At 46.9% G+C, this 20,827-nt stretch overlaps 1 long non-coding RNA gene across 1 annotated transcript in view; it reads right to left on the minus strand.

Annotated features, from left to right (window-relative positions):
- Positions 1–20,827, minus strand: part of LOC116581407 — a 244,156-nt gene that overhangs the window by 108,740 nt on the left and 114,589 nt on the right. Inside the window, exon 2 of the long non-coding RNA XR_004282054.1 lies at positions 13,294–13,446. This is a non-coding gene — a long non-coding RNA (uncharacterized LOC116581407). The remainder of the gene's footprint in view (positions 1–13,293; positions 13,447–20,827) is intronic.

The following is a 20,827-nucleotide window of genomic DNA, read 5'->3' on the forward strand; positions in this document are numbered from 1 at the left end:
TCTTCTGCAAAGGCCTACAGGCTGGGGAGAACATGTAACAGGCTGTCCATCCCCCAAGAGGACCCTCTGGGTCCCTTGTATAATTAAACATACTTTCGAACCCAAATCTGACTCATGCTCCTCACACTGCTGTGTTCCTATTTCCAGCCCCTGGTATCATTCAGAACCTATCACGCCTCCCTTCTGGAATGATCTTTCCACTGTCTGAACTCCGAACTGGTTCCCTCCATATCTCTCCTCTCCAGGGCAAAAATGTCCAGCTCCTCATATATTCTGTCTTTGAGGGATCTCACCCCCACCCCCGGGGCCTCTGCTTTTGACCTTGATTTCTCACATATTCCTCATGGGAAGCATGTAGTAAGTCTCTTGCCCCATGATAATACTGGGGGAAACATGGGCGTCTTTAAAGGCAGTACCCCCATGTTGTACAACTGCAGAGGCCACGGCCACCTCATGGAGTTGAACCATGAGGGGCCACCCTGTCTAAAAGTTTCAGAAGACCACTTTTTGACTTGCAAATCTCTTAAGAGCGAGTTTCCAAGCCCCTAAACACTGTTCCTTTACTGCTTCCCCTTTCCAAGGCTACCAGCCCCCAGCCAGCCCTTCCTGTCTCAAGGGCTGGTTGTGCGGAATAAGGAGCATTTGTTTGGTCCCATCCAAGGCTTGTGAAATTGAGGTCATCAGCTCCTTATCAGAGTTCAGACACCAGCTGGGGGCTGTGAAGGATTTCCTCCCAAAGCATCGTCTCAGAGGTCGCCCAAGACAGGAGTAAATTGTGTGCCCACGCAGGTGACGGTGGACAACAGTCCAGACTGAGGAGCCAGGAGAGGAGCTTAGGACCAGCAAATATCCTACACCCAAGGTCACAGCCTCAGCCTCAGACGCCGCCAGCAGAACGGCATTCCCGTGTGTGCTCCAGCCCCATGAACGGACCCGAGTTTTGATGTGCCCCTCCATCCAGAAAGCCAGGTTAAGTAAAGAACTGAAGTAATTAATAATTTCTAAAGCTGTTCATGATGGTTGGTGAGTAATGACTGCTTTCTCCTGGCTGCATCCTAGAGAAGAGCATTGATTGCAATAATATCAGAAACTTGTTGCGCCTTCTCTAAATGTCTCCCTTCCGGGAAACTAACCCAGTCTCTGTGCCTGTGATCTCAGCAGTGCTGGACCTTTCCACTGGTTCTGGCAATGGGCAGGTGACTGAGCCCTGAGCTTGTAAGGTGTGCAACCCGAGACATCGCCTGAGCTGGGAGTAATGAAGGTATCCCTCTTCCCAGCAATCCCTGTGTCAGGGAGCATCTGAGTCTAAAGTGACAAGTGGCTGTCTTTGCCTGCACCGAGAGAGAGCCCACCTGAGAACAAAGCCAGTAGAGAAGAAAGCAGATCCATGAATCAGAAAGATGTGTTAACACTGAAATTCTATATCCCGCTGTTCCATTCTTGAATGTACTCAATTCCTGAGCCACCAGTAAACTCCTACTCTGATCAAAGACTGACCAAGCTGTGATGCTTGCATCCCAAGATTCGTGACCCAGACACCGCTGTTAAAACAAGAGGATTCTGGAGTGCCCGGATGGCGCAGTCGGTTAAGCATCAGACTCTTGGTTTAGGCTCAGGTTGTGATCTCGGGATAGTAAAATGGAGCCTGGCGTCAGGCTCCATGTTCAACGCAGAGTCTGCTTGGGACTCTCTCTCTCTCCCTCCCCAACCTTCAAATATAAAAATAAATAAATCTTCATAGACAATAAAAGGATCCTTATGACACCTGGGTGGCTCAGTTGGTTAGGCATCGGCCTTTGGCTCAGGTCATGACCCTGAGGTCCTGGGATGGAACACTGCATTGGGCTCCCTGCTCAGAGGGGAGCCTGCTTATCCTTCTGCCTCTGCCTGCCATTCCCCTTGCTCTCTCTCTGACAAATAAATAAATACAATCTTTTAAAAAAATAAAATAAAATTTAAAAAATGAAAGGATCCAGAATATGAGAGAGCAAGGAATTAGGAGAGTCTGCAGGTGCTAATTGTAGCAGGATGCTGAACAAACATGGCAGAATTCTTAATTTGATATTTAAAAATGGCAGTAATATAAACCCTTGGACATTTTCAAGTAACGACGGTACACTTTAGACTAAGGTTTGATGGTACTAAGGTTTTGGTGATTTGTCTTTCTGCAAAGTAACTTCTACCTTCTTCTCAGACCTTCAGGAAAGTCTCTTACACACACTCAACAATGTCAATGGTTTGGAAACAGATTGAAGGGGGAAAACAACGGCTGTATCGAAGACCCAATGAGAACAACCCCCCCACCCAAAGAAGGTGTTGTCACATTTGTATGAGCTTGAGAGAATATTAAGAATGGGTCTGTAGTTCCCTAAGATGATAAAAGCTCCAAGGGAATGTCTCTCTTATGCTAACAATGAGAAAAAGCCAGATAATCTATGTATTCCTTCTTTTTTTGGAGCCCAACAAAGAGCTAAGATTATAAGAAAAATATAAGAAAAATATTCCAAAGGCCAACAGACTCCTCTGAGGGGAGATAGAAGCCATAAATGGTCACATCTTTGGCAGAGTGCAGCAGAAAGGAGTAGTCACACTCATAAGAGAGTAAGAATAAAACAATAAAAATCTTGAAGGTTCTTAAGGACCAAGTCAGGGAGAGCATAACAATTTAGAATCCTTGGTCACTCCCTAACCCTGAAGGAATCCTGTATCCACTGATGGGATTTGTTACAGAGACCTCCAATGATTACGCACTAGGACCCCCTCAGTATCACAAGCCTACAGTCTTCCAAGGTCTGAGGGTGGAACCAGATGCCTGAGGAATCCCTCTATGCCTCAGGCCCTCGGTGGGTCCAAGATGGTGATCATCTGCCATTTGAGACAGACATGGACCCCATCTTACCATACACTTTCCACAAGCAAAAGCTAACTTCCACCACACAAGAGGCAAGAACCAACCCAGGTCCCAGTCCTGAGGGTCCTTTGGACACAAGACCAAAGTTGGGTGTCTTTGGGAAAGATATAGCAAAACCTCCCAGCCACCTGGTTCTGCTGTGACCCTGGTAAAATGTCAAATGCCACTGGGAGAGGAATAACAAAATCTATCCCCCTCCATACTGCATAAACACTAGACACAAACCATCTGCTCCATAGAATGCACATTTCACCTGCCAGGGGATACAGGGTGGGAGGGTAGGAAACCTGCCTGGGCTCTAGACCTGGCCTGGAAAAGACTATTTGTCATAGGGGGATGGGTAGAAATGCCTAGAAAGACCCACCCCCAAAGAGCAGGTGCACCGATCTCCTTAAGGCAAAGGCCATAGCAGATCTGAGAAACTCCATGTCCTCTCATTAGTCTTGTGTGAGTAAAAAAAAAGTCAGCTTCTGGATGTAGGGCAGGACTCCTTCTTCGGGGTAGGTTTGGAGGGCCTGCTCAGAGTGCAAGAGGGATACTGAGGAAAACCCTTCAGAACTCTAGGCCTCAAATTAAGCATGAGGCAGTGGCTCCCAAAGGAACTTGAAGGTTGTGTTACCCCATAGTGAATCACAGCGGTGATGGCAATGATAAAATTAAACCTAGTTCCTAGTTGAGATTGACTCTACACCCAATACAAAAGACCTCATGAAGGAAGAGGCATGCCATTTCCAGACAGTAATACAATTCACTTAAGTCTTCTTTGTTCTTTTACACACAGTATTCAGCATTCAATAAAAAAAAAAAAATTAAAAGACATGTTAAAAAAAAAAAGTCAAGGAAAAAAGGGTCCCCTATCAAAAGATAAAACAGTCAACAAAACCAGACTCAGAGATGGTGCAGGTATTGTCATGATCAGATAGGGACCTTAAAACTAAAATGAGTGTATTAGAGCATCTACAAGAAGCACAACATGAATAAACAGATGAGAGATTTGGGCAGAGATGGAAGCTATACAAGGATGAAGTGAAAAGGAAAACCATGATGTCAGAGATGAATAAATCTTAGAACCTGCCGACCCGTGGAATGGATGTAGCAGATGAAGTAATTAGTTCACTTGAATGTAACTTAATAGAAATGAATCAAAGTGGGAAAATAGAATAGTGAAGAAGAGGACGAGGAGGAAGAAAGAGGAGGAGACAGACTTTTAATTTTTTCAGGAAAATAAATATTGACAAACTTGTTTCCTGTTCCAAAGCTGTGCTTTAAAACTTGCCTAGAGGTCCTCATTCCCTCTTTAAGTTCCTGGCTCCTCTGATATGCAGAGCCTGCAGACAGGTGGAGGCTTGCCACACTCCAGGGGTGAGTGCAGGGGGCATAAACTCACGCATTCGAATCTTATGGGTTGAAGTCTGGGAAATGTGACCACCTAGCTACAACCATCACCTTCTGCTGCTTAGAAAAGAATCTCAAAATCTCAGTAGTTTCCTGCTCTGCATGTCAATTGCATAGTCCACCTAGACGGGGTCCAGTTCCAAGCTGCAAATCAGCTAGGTAGGGGTGATGCTCAGCCTGGTCCATGAATTCTGCCCTCCTGTACCAGCAGCCCCCAGAGGCACGTGTCAAAGAAAAAGAACATCCATGTCCTTGTTGAAGATGGCAAGCTGACTTTCTTCAAGGGGACGCCATTGTGGTGGGGTCTGACAGCGGTGGAGATAAATTGGGTTCTACCCCAAATACATCAAGGAAAAAGGGATTTATAGCTGAGGGGCAGGGTTGGGGTCAGTGGATGGAAAAGTACTAAGAGAAAACAGTAAAGGTAAGTGTTATTTTGGTGTGGATTCTGGCTAAGCCAGCCTAGTAGGATTCCTGGCGAAGGCAGGCCAGGGTGATCAGATGTCACTGGGAGCTGGTGGGAGAAGGACTAGCTAGATACCCAAGGTGGTCAGACAAGGAAGAGGAGGGATTTCGGCTAAGGTTGAACAATCCAGAGAGGAACCCAGGTATCCAAAAGTTGAAGCCTAAACTGAGAAGTTCAGGGGAGGCCCAGTAGAATTTGGTCAAAGAAAGAATCTTCACCATGTAAATGGTATGTTACCGGAACAGGAGAGCTGGGCCAAAACACATGGGCATCCTCTGGGCTTTCTTTGTATCACATCTGAATATCTCCTTGGGCACAAGTCCCATAGCCAAATCCAAAATCATTGGTGTGGGGGAAATGCACCTCTCCTACCATACTTTGTAAAAGATCTCAAATCTCAAGCTGTTGGTGTGAACTTAGATGTTCTACTCAACCTTTGAGCCCCCCAGTTTCCTCTTCTAAAAATGTAATTTTGTCCCAATCTGATAGTGCATCTGTGAGACTCAGTGAGATAAAAATGCAAAGCCCTTAGCCTCTTGCCTCACAGAGTACATGTTGGAGATCTGTATCTTCTCTCCCCTACTTATTGGTTTAACAAATATCGGTAGTGGGATCCACTAACACAGAATTTTTAAAGAACTCTGGTTATGCAAGCTTCAGCCTGTTGAGAAAGGGAGAGATCTGAAGAATAATCTGGCTTTTAGTTAGGAATGGTTTGCGAAAACCCAATCACTCCTCCTGCAATTTGAATTTAGTTAAATCTGTCAAGGTATTCCTCACCAACACCAGGTAGCAGGAAAAGGCCATGGGGTTCCTGAGATAAAATCGCCTTGGAGATATAAGTTGTAAAACCAGTGTCCAGTCCCAGGGGACATGGTGGTTTGGGGTCCCTAGGGCGCTAGCTACCGCAGTTAATCTTAGCCTAGTTTTCCTGCGCAGGTTTGATGTCTGGGAAACGTCAACAGGGCAGCTTGGCCATGGACAGAGATAGCTAAGACGAGTGCTAGGATAGAGGTCATTCTGCATAAACCTGGATCCCACCTGGCCCCAGAAGAGCATTCTGGAAGTCTGAGTGGCTGGACCCTGGAGGAGGAGCTGGCGTTCTATCTGTTGGATTGCAAAGATTTCAGTAGGTGGCAATACCTCATCTCTGGCTTTGTGGTGAACAACAGTGTAATGGGAAAAAACAGGTTTTCATAGTTGTCACTAAGACGTTCAGCCGGAAGCCTTAACGCATAGGAGGAGTTCCATCTCCCGCTGATGATCAGCTCCTTGGAAGGGGAATAAGCATTTCAGGCAGGGTTGTCAGAAAAAATACAGAATTCCCAGTTAAATTTGCATTTCAGGTAAGCGACAAATTGTTGCTTTGTTAATCAATAAATGTATACGTAAAAAAGACTCATTGTTTGTGAAGTTTAAATGTAACTGGTCCTCTTCATTTTTTAAAAAATTTGGTAAATCTAGCCATCCTAATTCCAAGAGGAAGAGGAGTGTAGGGAGAGGGAAGACTGAACAGCTAGCTGGACAGGCATTAAACTGGCATAAGAGACTTGAATGAGTCACAGCAGGGCCATCTAAAATGGTCTAGGAGAGTCAGGGGAGACTCTGAAGGGAGCACTGTTTAAGGAGAGCCCCCCAGAAGACACAGAATTGCTCCTGCGGAAGGGGAGGGTGGGTGTGGAATCGTGGGTAAGAATGACTCATGGTCAAGGTAGCAGGAGTATTGGGCAGAGTTTTATGGCAATGGGACCCAGCATGGCATAGTCAAGACATGGGGATCATCTTGATGGGGATAGAGGGTGCAGCAGGGCAGGGCTGCAGGTGAACGGGTGGACAGGGGTTAGATCCAGTCCAAGGAAGATCTCAGCCAAGTGAAGACATGGCTTTTATGAGCACAAACGAATATATTCACAGGGGCTACTCATTGAGCCTCACAGTGACCTTGAGAAACACAGTGTCTGACCTCATGTCACGCATTTGGGGCAGAGCCCAGCAGCCTCAGACAATCCAGGTAGACTCAGCCCAGGGCAGAGGTCCACACTAAATGACACCAGCTCAACCCAATCACGTCCTCCCTTGTGACGTGTCAATGCAGGGAGTGCAGGAAGCAGGTGTGGGCTCTGAAGGCACTCCCTGATACCCTTCGCAGGGTTTGGCAGTCGTCCTGGCTCCTTAGGAACATCCAAGCATCCGAGAACCAGGGAGGCTGGGGAGTCGTGTGACTGCCCGGCTGATGGATGCATTCCTCTTGCACTTTATGATCCCGTATATTCTTAAAATCCATTTACAACAAGCTAAGTGATCTCTGAGTGTCTCTTCCTTAAATCCTAGGAGACAGACCTGCTGGATCATTCCAGTCCCTGGGGCCTGTCGGCAGGCCAGAGCTCTGCGGTGGAATGGGCTCTCTCACAGAACAACACTGTAAATTGGAGGGAGACTCACATGAGCTCCCTCGAACCTCTAATGGAATTGACTAATTATACTACACCTTAGGCACCAAAGAGAAATTTACTGTCTCTTACCCTGATCTTCTGATTCATAACAACAGTGTGAACACATACCACATCTCTTGCAGCCTGAAATCCTCACCTCCGTAGTGAGGCAGGAGGAAAGGAGCTGGAGTGGGTTGGGGTTGGGATCATTCGATTTGATTTTCCTGATATTTTGGAGAACCGAACCGGTGCTGAGAGCTAGGAAGGTGACAGGGACACAGACACAGTGCCCCCTTACGTCCCAACACAATCACGTCTCTCCTTCTTGTCAGCCCCCAGAAAACTGGCTGTCCCATAGCTCTTCCGCCCTGCCAGGAACTCTGGTGCCATTTACATGCTCAGACAAGAAGGTACACCAGGCCAGGGACTCATCTATCATAGATGCTCTTGAGTCTTTTTTTTCAAAGACTTTATTTATTCATTTTGAGAGAGAGAGAGAGAGAGAGAGAGAGGAAGGCAGAGGCAGAGAGAGAGAGACTCTCAAGTAGAGACTCCCCGCTGAGTGTTAGAGCCCAGCACGGGACTTGATCTCATGACCTGAGCCAAAATCAAGAGTCAGATGTTTAACGGACTGAACTACACAGGCATCCCTGCTCTCAAGAACTTTTAAAGACAAGATCATGAAGGAACCAGTGGCATGATCTGGCCATGGGTGGAATGGGGGATGAGAAAACAGAGAGAGGGCAATCTGGTCGGAGACAGCTGACGTCCCGTGAACTACTGTCTAAGCCACAGTCCAGTAGGTTTTTGTGAACTTGACCTTGATCCAAGATAGAGTTGACACTGAGAAGGAATGCAAAGCAGTGTTTCGGTAGCATCGTGGTTTGGGGCTTCACCCCTGGAGCAGGTCCCCAGCGAAGAGAAGCACCCATCACTCAATTCAGCGCCCCATAACCCGAGGGGAAATTAATTAATTGTACCTGCCGCCTGGGCCACAATCTCCTCATAAGTAAAATGGGGATTATGATATCATCTACATTATAGGGTTGTTCATTCAGTCCACGAACGGGCTTTGAGCACTGATTCTGTTCAGAGTATTCTTCTGGGCCATGAACATACCACACAGAACAAGACAGAAGGGATTCCTGCCTCCTACCCCAGCTGCTTATGCTCCAACGTCCAGGGGCAGACAGGAACAACTACACAGATAGAGGAACTTGACCATGTGGTTGAGCGCTAAGCACCGTGAAAGGGAATCAAAGAATGATCTATGGAGACGGTACTTGGCTGGAGGCTAGGTGGAGGATACTTGCCGAAGAGCTGGCTAAGAACATTCTAGAAAGCTGGTCCAAAAGGCCTGAAGTTGGGAGGATTTGCACGTTTCAATGAGGGTGTTGTTTCAACACAGCACTCAGCGTGTGACAAATGTCTAACAGCCATGATGGTGTTGAGGAGGAAGAAGGGGAGGGGTTACGAGTTATCACTACCATCTGGCCATGGGAGCAAGAGGCCAGCTCTCTGGGCAAGGACTAGCAAGAACCAGACTATGGGTGCTGTTGCTCAAAGCAGACACACATATAATCTCGGTGAGGCAGACAGTTAAAGTGTTCATGTGGTAGGAGAACCACCCCTGAGCCCACCAGACACTTCATCTGTGCACCAGGGGCTCAGGGGACAAAGGGGTTCCTAACAGCACTTCCCTCCATGGTCATTCGCGGCCCCGGAGCTAGGTAGAGTTGAAGCCGCAGGCTGGAAACAGTGTTTTCTGCAGCCGAGCACAGCTGGGACAGCAGGAGCCCCGCTTCCCAGCACTCAACTTACCAGTCTAATCCACAGCCCCGGGAACCTTCACTCCGTGTCCTTTAGAAGCTCTGGCAGCCCCGCGCCAGCACAGGGGGAGTCCAGAGCTGAGTTTATAAACATGCAGGTGCCCGCAGAGAGGCCGGCAGGGGAGCACCATTGCCGAGCATGTCCTCAATCGAGCATCCTTGTTGGAAACACTCTGGTGCCAGATCTCATTACCACCCTGAGAAGGTCCTTGCAAAGCTTGTCTCTTTCCAACATCTCCTTCCAAGTGGGCTCCGGCTTTTCGTGGTGCCGGCTCCACTCCCCTGACACTGGGACATTTATATTTGATGGTGTGGGGATGAATTATGCACACACCCCACTGAACATAGATTTAATGAGGGGATTTTCTTTTCTGTTCCTTGCTTTGGCTGTTAATGGATTCTAGCCTTGGAATTAAGCATGGGCTCAGCAACCCGACGCCACAGAGGATGCAGGGAGAGAAACTGTCCCTCCGACTGGGGACTGGGAGGTGGCTGTTTCGGCAGTCAGCTCCGTCTATAGGTTTGGCCCATCTGAGTCTTATTTCTGGGTCTCGGAGCAATCCTGAGGTGCGGTCCCCCCATTAGAGCCCGAGAACAAAGACCACGCTGTGCTGGGTGAGGAGCAGAAGGACAGCCCCAGGAACAGGCGTGACCCAAAAGCCACAAGCAAGCCACCGTGGAGGAAGTGCCGTTCTGGAGAGAAAATATAGAGCTGCAAATAGAAGCAGTGTCACGAGCCTGGGAACGGTGGCCGTCACTGCCCAGCACCTGTTTCCTTTTATTCTGTTACTCCTAGCTTGCTTTATCTTCAAGGGGAAATCACTTCTTTATTTTGAGCTCCTACAGTACAAGAAAGGGTTGATAGCTCCCCTTGCCTCAAAGAGTGAACAAGCCAACCAGAGCCTTCTATTCTTTTGGCTAAATAATTAATGTGGGTACAGCCATATGACCCCCAAAGTAGAATCAGTCCTGGGATGTCTGTGGGAAATCATCAAAAGGTATTTTTTAAAACTCCACAGTGGCTGAGAGGTAGAATGTACACCTGTGGAGGGCTACAGCCACAACATGGAAAGGAGACTTGGACCATCAAGTCACTGGTCAAGACAGAATAAAGCAGATCTTGGAGGAATAGAGGGTAATACCGAACCCGCGTGACGTGTCGAGTTTCTGCATCTGTGTCATATCTGAAGTTCATTATAAACAAAGGCACTTCCACCTTTATTAAGCTATTTTGAATTGGCTTTATTTTGGAAGGAAGGGCATAAGCTTGGCTTACATAAAACTTGAGAAGAAACCAAAAATGATCAAGGAAAAAGCACAAAGAATTTCAAGGAGAAATGGGGTCAGGGCATAGTGGGGAATGAAGAACTATTTTTATGGGGTGCTGCTTTGGGCATGAAGATAAATCTTCTGCTTGTGGATAAAGGGACAGTCTGGCCAGGTCTCAGTTTCTGTGTCATTCTCGTCAGAGCCAGAGTTTGGAACGATAATAAGAATGAAATCTTTTCTATGAAACTGATCCATATGAAAATAATTTTAGTAAAATGAAAATAGAACAAAAATTGGAAGCAGGTTATGATATTATATAAAAAATTGATCTGAGAGTTAAATAGGTTTAAAGAGTTAGTTCCGTGGAAATATAGCAAATTTATTAGAATTTCGATTGAAATAGTTAAGTTACCCCCTTTGTTTTAATACTTAAAATGGCTTCAATCACACTTAGAATGAATTCCAAACTCTTTATCTAAATAATACCTGATCTGACTTTTGCCAACCTGTTTGACAGTAGCATTTATATCTCCTTTCTGCTGAAATAACTCCAAGCGCCAGGAGCTTCTTTCTGTTCCTTGAAAGAGTCAAGTTTGTCCTACATTTTGCACATGCTGTTCCCTCTGCCTGTGATGCTGTTCTCTGTCATCATTCTGTCAGTGCAAACGTCACCTCCTCAGAGAAGCCTTCTCTGAATGCCCCATCTGTTCTGTTGGGATATCTTCAGAGGGTTTTCCATGATTGGAAATAATCTTAATTATTTTTTTTGTTTCCTTGCTTATTTCTATCTCTCTCAGTAAACCAAAAAGTCTACAAGATTAAGGGTCCCATATCCTTGTTCCCTTTTGTTGAACCAGTAAGGGTTCAACAAAAGAATTCCCTCCACACACTCCCATCAGACATTGCTCATCAACCACCAATATCCATTCTCCCCGAACTTTCTTTAAGGTACATGTGGGTAGACACTGCGACGTCCTGCCCATATCCCTTCATGAAGAGGGGGCTTCATGCCCAGTTGTGGGGGGTGGGTATCAGCAGGCGGATTTTACTCATCAGCTCCATCAAGGGTTTCACAGCCCTTCCTGGGGGGAGCCTGCATCTAGTGACTGAGGGAGGTAGAAGTTTGAAGGTCCATCCAGTTCAGCCCATCATGGGTCAACTCTAATGGGTGATTCTTTCTCCAGAACTTTCCATCAGCTTAGTGGAGACATCACAGCCTGACTTCTCCCTGCCTGATCCTGCTTCATACTCCTTTCTAGAGGTGTTGATCTCACGGATGAACTTGCACCCCAAGCACACAGTCCCAGCCTTGGCTACTGGTAGACCCAGTCCGTGGCCGCACTCAGCTACTCTGCACATTGTCTTTCCTCCCTCGCAGTGGGATGTGACCCCGTGGCTAAATTCTTGCCTTTGGATGTGAACAAAGTGATGTCTGAAACGTCTGTCGTGTTTGTCAAAATCTGATTGCCTGCCCTCCCCTCTGTCTTACTAGGCTGTGCCGTTCGGACACGGAGATGTTGAACAAGCTTGAACCAATGAGGTAGGAGGACCTGGTTCCTTCGACAACATCATGGACCCAAAGTCTCTACCTGTGCTGGGCCACCAACCTACCTCTGGACCGTGGATGCTAACTAGGCTCGGTCAGCTTTACTCCGAGTCCCCCATTTTCTCTAAAATTTCCCTTTGCATCCAATCAGATGCTGATTGGAGCCAAACAGGTGCTCCGGGATTGAGCTCTGGATACCCAGCTAGAAGTGCCCTATGATCATGTCCCTCACCTTTTCCTGATCGGGCCCATGCCTCAGAGTTTGCTTTCAGAGCAATGCCATCCCTCCAAATCCAGGTGCATCACGGTGATCACCCACTAACCCCTGGGTCACTACCACCTGTTGCTTATTGCTATTTCCCCCCACATGGCGGGACACCCACACACAACCACACATATCTCGGCTCCCCATGCAGCTGACCTCTTTAAGCCCACTTCACCCTGGGAAGTCCTGAATTGGTCCCCCTGTTCTTGATCTGAGCTGCCCGTAGTTTCCCGGGTCCAGAATGAGTTCTGGCGGCAGCCCCATCCTCTCTCAGTCTGACCCACTGACATGAGATGAACACACACAGAGACGTAATGCAAATGTGCTTGTCTCTTCAATCACACTAATAGAATCCTAGTGTTTAACTGAGGAAGGTGATCATTCTGCCCCAAAAGAATCAGACTCATTCGCCGTATTTTGTCTTCAACCCAGAGTATGCTACTGAAATAGTGCCGTAGGAGAGTTGGAGGGTACTAGTTTACTCATTAATTCATTTATTCACTTACTCATTAATTCAGTCGACAAAACACTTACCAAGAACCTACTACATGCCAAACATCGAGCCGGTTGATGAGGACATAGAGATAAATCTGACATGAGTTGGGGATGGATTAAAGGAGAAAGCATGATGTTCTCCCACAAAGGAAAGTGGGAAAATTCAAACACACATGCACACGCAATATAGGACATGGTAAGGTATAAAAGGTGTTCTCTTGGGGAAGAGACATCAAGAAGGGCCCCAATAAACATCTCCAAATATCTGAATTTGTATCAGGAAAAGGAAGGATTTTGCTTGTTCGGTGCAGCTCCGAAGGGCATTCGTTATGAGAGGGACCTTTTTCTGTTTTAGAAAAAAATCATTTAACAAGGGCGTGTGGGTGACTCAGTCCGTGAAGCGACCGACTGTTGGTTTCGGTTCAGGTCATGATCTCAGGGTCGTGGGATGGAGCCTGCCCTGGGCTCCTCGCTCAGCAGGGAGTTTGCTTGAGATCCTCTCTCTCTCCCTCTGCCCCTCCTCCTGCTCTCTCTTTCACAAATAAATTAATCTGCTAAAAAATCATTTAACATTAACGGAACATTAACATACCCTTTGCCGTAGAAGGGCAGAAGCTGTCAGCCATCAGGGATGCTATGAACAGGACTTCTTTGACTCGTTCAACCAAAATTAACTGAGACCTACCTTGTGCAGGCGCTGTCCTCCATACTAAGGGCAGAGGAGAGACTGTTTTCCTGTCCTCATGGAGTTCACCTTCTGACTACTCCACTGACGTGGGAAGGCGTGGGGTTGCATGGGGTTGGAAGGCCAGCTTCAAGATCAATGTCAAAGTCGGATCTGGTGCACAAGAAGGAGAGACAAACTTGAGAAAGAGGCCGGGTATGCCTCTGAACTCTGCTACCTATGGATTTTCATACTTGCAACAGAGCAGTGAACCTCTTTGATCTAACTTTTCCATCAGCAAAATAATTATATAAATTTTCACTGAATCATCACTTCTTCCTTGAAATCCACTTTATCTGGGGAAGATGATGAGAAGCTCCATGCCCCTTCCATGCTTAGAGTTTCCTTCTAAAGAAAGCCACCTTGGGTGGCTCTTTACAGTGATCAAGGGTTTGTTTCAAGTGTGAGAATTCAACCAGCCCTCCTATGGTGGTTATAGCTCATTGTTTTAGGTCTTGGTCCCTAAGACAAAGAAAGACAAGCAGCAAAGAGATTTACCCTTGAATGACCTTGAGGGCAGCCCTACCTAATAGAATCCATTACATCAGAGGGTGACAAACACCTCACCAGACTGTATCTGAGACCGATGGTCCCAGGGAGAGTGGGGTATTAAAACTGTCATTCCATCATCCTGTTTTTCCATTGGACTGCTGTACTGCCAATTTGCTCAGGGGTGTTTAGGTGATCAAAGATAATGTTCCCCACGTTATTCCCCTGTTGAAAATTCTACTGACTTTCCGTTGTTTTAAGAATAAAACCAAGAAAGCAGGAAGAGCCACAGCCTCTACATATCTGCCTTCTTCCCATCTTCAGCCTTGGCTCCCTAACTCTTCTCTCTAGTTTTATGGCCCTTCTTTGGGTTCCTCTGACATACCACAGGGCCTTTGCATATCCTGTTTCATGACGTCAGGGACCATACCATATTGTCCCTCTGCTCTTCATGTTCACTATGGTATCAACAGTTTCTAGCAGTTTCTGACACAAAGCAGACACCAAAGAAATAAATGAATATGGCCCTAATTTCATAAAAATATTTCCAGAGCTCCCAATACCCTGAATCACCTGAACATGACTTGCTTGATACACGAATACCTATAACATATGGAGGAGGCAGAATAGCACGGTGGTTAAGCATTAAGACTCAGGACCAAAAGTTCTGTTTGAGACAAATCCCTGTTTTGGGGTGAGTTTAGGAAGCTTATGTAAGTTCTGTGAACCTTGTTTTGTTTTTATCCTGTACATACTGGATGCTAATACTAATCTCCAATAATAGATCTGTGTGTCGTGAGCATCTAGAGATCTGATAACAACGTCTGGCCCACAGTTAGCACTCAACACACTAAGTGCTGGTTAAAAAGTGGTTTGCATATCTAGTCACCTCTTTGGCCCTCCAACACCTCCCTCCGAACTACTTCCTACGAAGGGAATTTTAAGAATCATGGATGGATGGTATAATATAGCCGCACGATGTTATCATCTACTTTACAGCTACCCTGTCCCGTACCCCAGGGAGGGTCACAGAACCCTGACGTCATATAACCACAGTTCTAAATGAGCCGTGGATTCTCTCCTAGGTAAGCTGAGATGGTAAAAGAGTTGGGCCCCTTCCCCTTCATGCCACCCACAACTAGAGTGGCCACGTGGATTCTGAGACGATGCCTGTGGGTGTGCCTTGGCTAGGACTTGGTCCACAGTACATCCTTAGGAAATGTTTACAGATCTGCCTGGGAGCAAAGGGACCAGCTTGCTTTTCGCTGAGCTGAGCCGATAAGGGTAATTTCAGCCAACTGAGTTCCCCAGGGAGCCCCAGACATTTCTTAATAGAAGACATTTCATAGTTACAGGAGAGGCTTGTATTATATAGATTCTGCTAGCGGTTCATTAATTTAAAAGTCTGCATTTTATTAAATTAATGTGAATTTTAATGAAAAAAAAAAAAAAAAACTAAGCCAGAGTGATTCTCGGCTTTGGGAGAAAACAGTATTTCTATGCAGGTTCAGGGAAAGCAGAGAGGAGACGTACACGTCTTAAATTTCCCCAGAGATTACAGTCCATCAGCTTACAGAGCAGGATCTTTTAAAAGATTATCTTCTACACAGAAATGACGAGCTTGTCATAAATGAGAAAATGTCACCTAAAAGACATGGCGGGATGGCAGGTAGAGGGAGGAGCCAGAGCTAGGCCGGGCAGGGGCTGGGACATTTGGTCTAACTATGGGAAGAGCATCCAAAGGTCTTTAAAAACATATGTGAATTTTGGAGTTGAAACTTGTTTCTGAAAGGTGGCCCCGTACAAGAGCAGCAGCCGTCCTCTGTGGGGACGGGTGACGCTTCTCAGTCTCCGAAGCTAACGCCACGTGTCACCCAGCAATACTGTGGTTCCAAAGAGCAAGCACCAAATCAAACTGCCTTGGGCAGTTATTTGCTTGGACGTATTAACGGTAACGTCCAAGGGCTGGATCCGGAAGTTTAAGGGAGACCCTGAGGACCTTGAGTCCTTTCTTCTCTTGGCTCAGCTTCCCCAACACGCGCTTGGAGCTCAGGCAGGTATTTGTGATGGGGTCACAAGGACCATCACAAGCAACTCCAGAATTTCAAGTGTGCATCTCTGATCAGCCTAATAACTCCAGCATGAAGAGAGCATCTCTTGGTTAATATTCTTTTTTTTAAAAAGATTTTATTTATTTTATTGGGAGAGAGAAAGAGAGCGGGCATGCGCACTCAAGAGGGGGCAGAGGGAGAGGGAATCTCAAACAGACACCAGGCTGAAAGCAGAGCCCGTCCAGCGGCCCCATCTCATACCCCAAGACCAGCACCTGAACTGAAACCAAGAGTCAGATGCTTAACAGACTGCATCACCCAGGCGCCCCTCTTGGTTAATATTGTTGTGGAAGTCCTGAGAGTTCCTTTTATTGTCCCAGCACAAGTCACATGCTTATCCCCTCATTCCTGGCCTCAGGCCCTGTGGAGGGCTCGGGTCAGTGGAGAGAATACACAGCTTACAGGTGCTGAAAAGCAAGCACCTTTAGGTAAAACCACGCCCATGAGAATAAACGTCCTAAAATGAGGTTGGGGTGGTTCCAGGAGGAGGGCAGTGGATTTCGTTAGACAGAAACAATGCGGATTCTCGTTACATAGGATGCAGCTTTCCGGTTGCTGGTGCTCCGGGGACAGAGCAGGCTTCAGCAAGCAAAGCTGTGGTCCGGGATCCCAGTCTCTGGGATGCGACAGAGTGGAAATCGGGGTGAGTCAGAAGATGGAACATAAACCTTAGAGTGACATGGTAAGGGGCGCCTGGGTGGCTCAGTCATTAAGCGTCTGCCTTCAGCTCAGGTCATGATCCCAGGGTTCCGGGATGAAGCCCTGTGTCGGGTTCCCTGGCCAGCCCGAAGCCTGCTTCTCCCTCTCCCACTCCCCTTACTTGTGTACCCTCTCCCGCTATCTCTCCCTCTCTCTGTCCAATAAATAAATAAAACATCTTTAATAACATCAACAACAAAAACAATGACGTGACGAAAATAAAGGTTCACAGCTACACATGAGAGTTTGTCTTATTTTACTGTGTCCCCAGCACCTCTCACCGGGGTTGGCATGTCATCGGAGTTCAACAAATACCTATTAAATAATGAATAAAAGCATATCATCAGGACGACACTATTACTGCTATGAATAAAAATATAATGATGATGATGTTAATGGTTGCGTATGAGCAAAAGAAGCAAGATGTGCAACAAACGCAGCCCAGGGCGGCCTTCCCGCTCGCTGATATTTACTAATGGGGGTTCATAGGTGTCAAGGAATCTACCAAGCCCTTCATTTCAGTATCTCATTTAATCCACACATGATCCTACAAAGCTAAGGCATTTATTAGCATGCCCAGCTGATACACGAAGCTCCAAGAGATTAAGTCATGTGCTCAGACTGTCCTAGGAGTGAAGCCCGTGCTGTAACAGACAGCCCCCACATTTTCAGGGCGCCCACGCCACCAAACTTATCTCTTGCTCGCTTCAAGTCCCACATGGGTGGATAGAGCAGGTTCTTTTCTGGGTGAAGGAGACCCAGGCTCCTTCCATGGTGTGGCTCTCCCGCCTTCCAGGGCCATGACCTGCTCTACACCTTCCAGTAGCTGGGGATGGGCAGAGAGCAGAAGGAGAGGCAAGTGACGTGGTGAAAAGAAGACCCAGATGAAAGTTCCCTGGTCGTCATCCTCTTGACTCGGGGTGGGGGACGGGGGTCGCTGCCCTCCCCGTAATTCACTGGGGGCTGATGAAACCTATAACGTGACCCCGCCTGGATCCAAGGGGGGCGGGCATGTCAACTGTGTGTGTGTCAAGGAAATGGCACATGGTATACGTAGCGGTAAGGGACCGGATCATTCGCGCCCCTACACTTACAACGACCCTCCCCCGACACACAAGCCACACCGACATGCACTTGCATTGACCTTCTACCTGGGTGGGCATCACTCTCACCCTCTTTCCCTCCTGCCTCACCTCTACTTTCTTGCTGTATCTCTGCTCTGACCACCTCTGGGCTCCTGGAGCTGGGGGAGGGGTTTCTGAGGGCAAGCTCCCGCCAACCGGGCACCTGCCTGGAGATGACAGGCAGTGTGGCTGGTGACCTTGACTCTTTCTTTCTGTCAGATCCCACCTGCAGGAGTTCTTTCTGCTGTGGCAACCCCAAAGCTGAAATAATTTGATGATTTGATTCTAAGGAGATTCAGCGATATTAGTTGACTGAATATGAAATGTGCCTAACCATCCCCCTCCGATCTCTTTCATCATTAGATTTGCTCTTAATCTCACACACAGACATTCTGTGATTTTTTTTTTTCTTTTTGGCAGGTTAATTAAACCTGTCTTTATTTTTTTCCCTTTTTCCAATTCTGTCTGAGCGCTGGGGAAAAGACCTGAGTCTCTAATCTCTGGCAGCATTTGTCATAGAATATTCCAGACATTCAGAACCATAAACCATTGAACCTGGACTCCCCAGCCCTGCTCATTTCAGGCTGCCAGAACTCATAGCTCATTGCTTCAGTGACTTTAACTTGGGGGGAGGGAGGGCCACTTAACAAGAAAATTGAACAATAAAAATCTCAGGAAATTGGATATTTAAGCATTCAAAGTAATTGATATTGAAGAAAAAGTATGATAGACTAGAATTATACCTACACAATCTACTGCCCGTTAGTCGGGATGTCCACATAACCCTGATCTAAAATTATGAGGGTTCATTACAGATGTAATCAGACACAATCGTCTTCATTTCTTATATCAAAAGTCCATGCGCTCAAAAAAAAAAAAAAAAAAAGAAAGAAAGAAAGAGAGAGAGAAAGAGAGAAACAAATCCCTGTCTGTGTCCCTACATTCCTAAAGCTGAAGTTTGAGATCTGACTTTTTCATATTAGATGACAATTTCCAGGGCACATGAAATACAAGACTCAGAAAAATGTAAAAAACGTTGAAATAGCATCCAGACAGCTGTGGGTAGGAATTTGAGAAGTGATACCCTTAAAGGACCAATAGAAAAAAAAAAAAGAAGGTGGTTAAGAAAAGGAAGAAGGAAAGCCTCTCTGTATGTACAGCCAGCGGAGGTTCTGGAAGAATTCTTCTCCAGCTCAGACCCACCCAGCCACTACTTTTTTTTTTTAAAGATTTTATTTATTTATTTGACAGAGATCAAAAGTAGGCAGAGAGACAGGCAGAGAGAGAGGGAAGCAGGCTCCCCGCTGAGCAGAGAGCCCGATGCGGGACTCGATCCCAGGACCCTGAGATCATGACCTGAGCCGAAGGCAGAGGCTTTAGCTCACTGAGCCACCCAGGCGCCCCTCACCCCATCACCACTTCCGATGATCATTCTGGAAGGTGGTTGGTCAGCATGCCGCACGGTGCCTGCTTCATCCCCACAAGAAAACAAAACCCAAACCAAAAACAGCAAGGGAGGCTTTGATCCACGCCACCCTCCCAGCCTCAACTGTCCCCCGCCGACCCTGACCACACTCTGCGGTCTCGCATCCCTGCTTCTTCCAGTCTGGAGGCTTCCTGACCTCCAAGGGTAAAGAAGCCATTTCTGAATTTCACATCCCTCTTCTGGCGCCCACCTCAGTGCATTGTTCCCTCTCTCACCTTCTGTTCTGGAAGGACGCTGCCTTTTTAATCTGTGCACCCACGGCAGCTGGCTCACCTCTGTGGAAGGGCTGTCACCCTCCGTTCCCACGGCTTCTTCAGGCCTCCCTCTGCCGGGAGAGGTGGGACTCAAGGCCAGGAGCTGAGCACATTCTTAACTACATCCCAGTACCCGGCACACGTAATTATACATACCAGCAGAGTACAAAATAATCACAGACTGGACTGGATTGATTTCATTCATTGACCATCCATTACTCAATAGATATCTACAAGGGGCTATAGACACCTTCCCGTCCATGACTAGTTCAGTGATTTTCAAAATGTGGATTGCAACCCTGTAGCAGGAGATGAAATCATTTTAATAGTTTGCAAGTTGCATGAAGGAATATAAAATAAAGGGGCACCTGGGTGGCTCAGTCAGTTAAGCGTCTGTTTCTTGATTTTGGCTCAGTTGGTGATCTCGGGGTGGTGAGATCCAGCCCCGTGTTGGGCTCTGTGCTGAGCACGGGGTCTGCTTAAGATTCTCTCTCTTCCTCTCCCTCTGCTTCTCCCCCTGCTCTTCCCCCACCTCAAATGAATAAATACATAAAATCTTTAAGAAAAAAAAAAGCAATGTAAATGAAAGCAGTAGGAAATAGGACAGCATGGGCTAGGATAGGGCAGACCAGGGTGGGCTGGGACAGCAGAAGATGGACAATGTCAGCGCCCACTTCACCTAGAAGGTTAAATAGTATTTCTTAAAATATATATTGTATCTTCCTATGCATCTGTAACAATATAAGTGCGTACACACAGATGGGTGCACACGGCAATGTGAGGGTGTGCCCGGCGGGGAGGGGGGGAAGGAGGAGTGGGCATGAACCTAAAATTCTGAAAGTCCCTGATTTCCATAACTTAATTTATGCCGTGATTTTGGTAACAGGAATAGGGGGGTGATGACAGTGCATTTTGTCAAGTTGCCGCGACCATCAGGAAGCTCTAAGTCTAACTTTCAACACCAATAGGGCAAGTTAATTAGCCCTCCTGGGCTGCTTATTTGTGTTCTATTTTTAACCATGGTCTTGACTTCCTATGGCCATTGATATTTTCCTTGGCTCAGACACACACTTACATATGGATTTGTTAAAAGCCACTTTCAGACAATCTGTTGTTTTCGACTGTCCGGCCACCCATCTTGAAGGAGGAGCCTGTTAGTTTCATACAAGGGAGCCATTTGTTCCCCCAGCCTCAGTCCAACTTGTCCAGACTGGGAGGGCCCTTCTCACCGCCAGGATGTAGGAGTCCTACACAATCCACAAACCACTCCTCTCCCTCCGTGATTCCCAGCCCACCGCCATTAATTTAGGTTCAGTCATTGCCACTCAAGTT

Source organism: Mustela erminea, chromosome 20, assembly GCF_009829155.1.
Source record: "Mustela erminea isolate mMusErm1 chromosome 20, mMusErm1.Pri, whole genome shotgun sequence".
NCBI classification, from domain to species: Eukaryota; Metazoa; Chordata; class Mammalia; order Carnivora; family Mustelidae; genus Mustela; species Mustela erminea.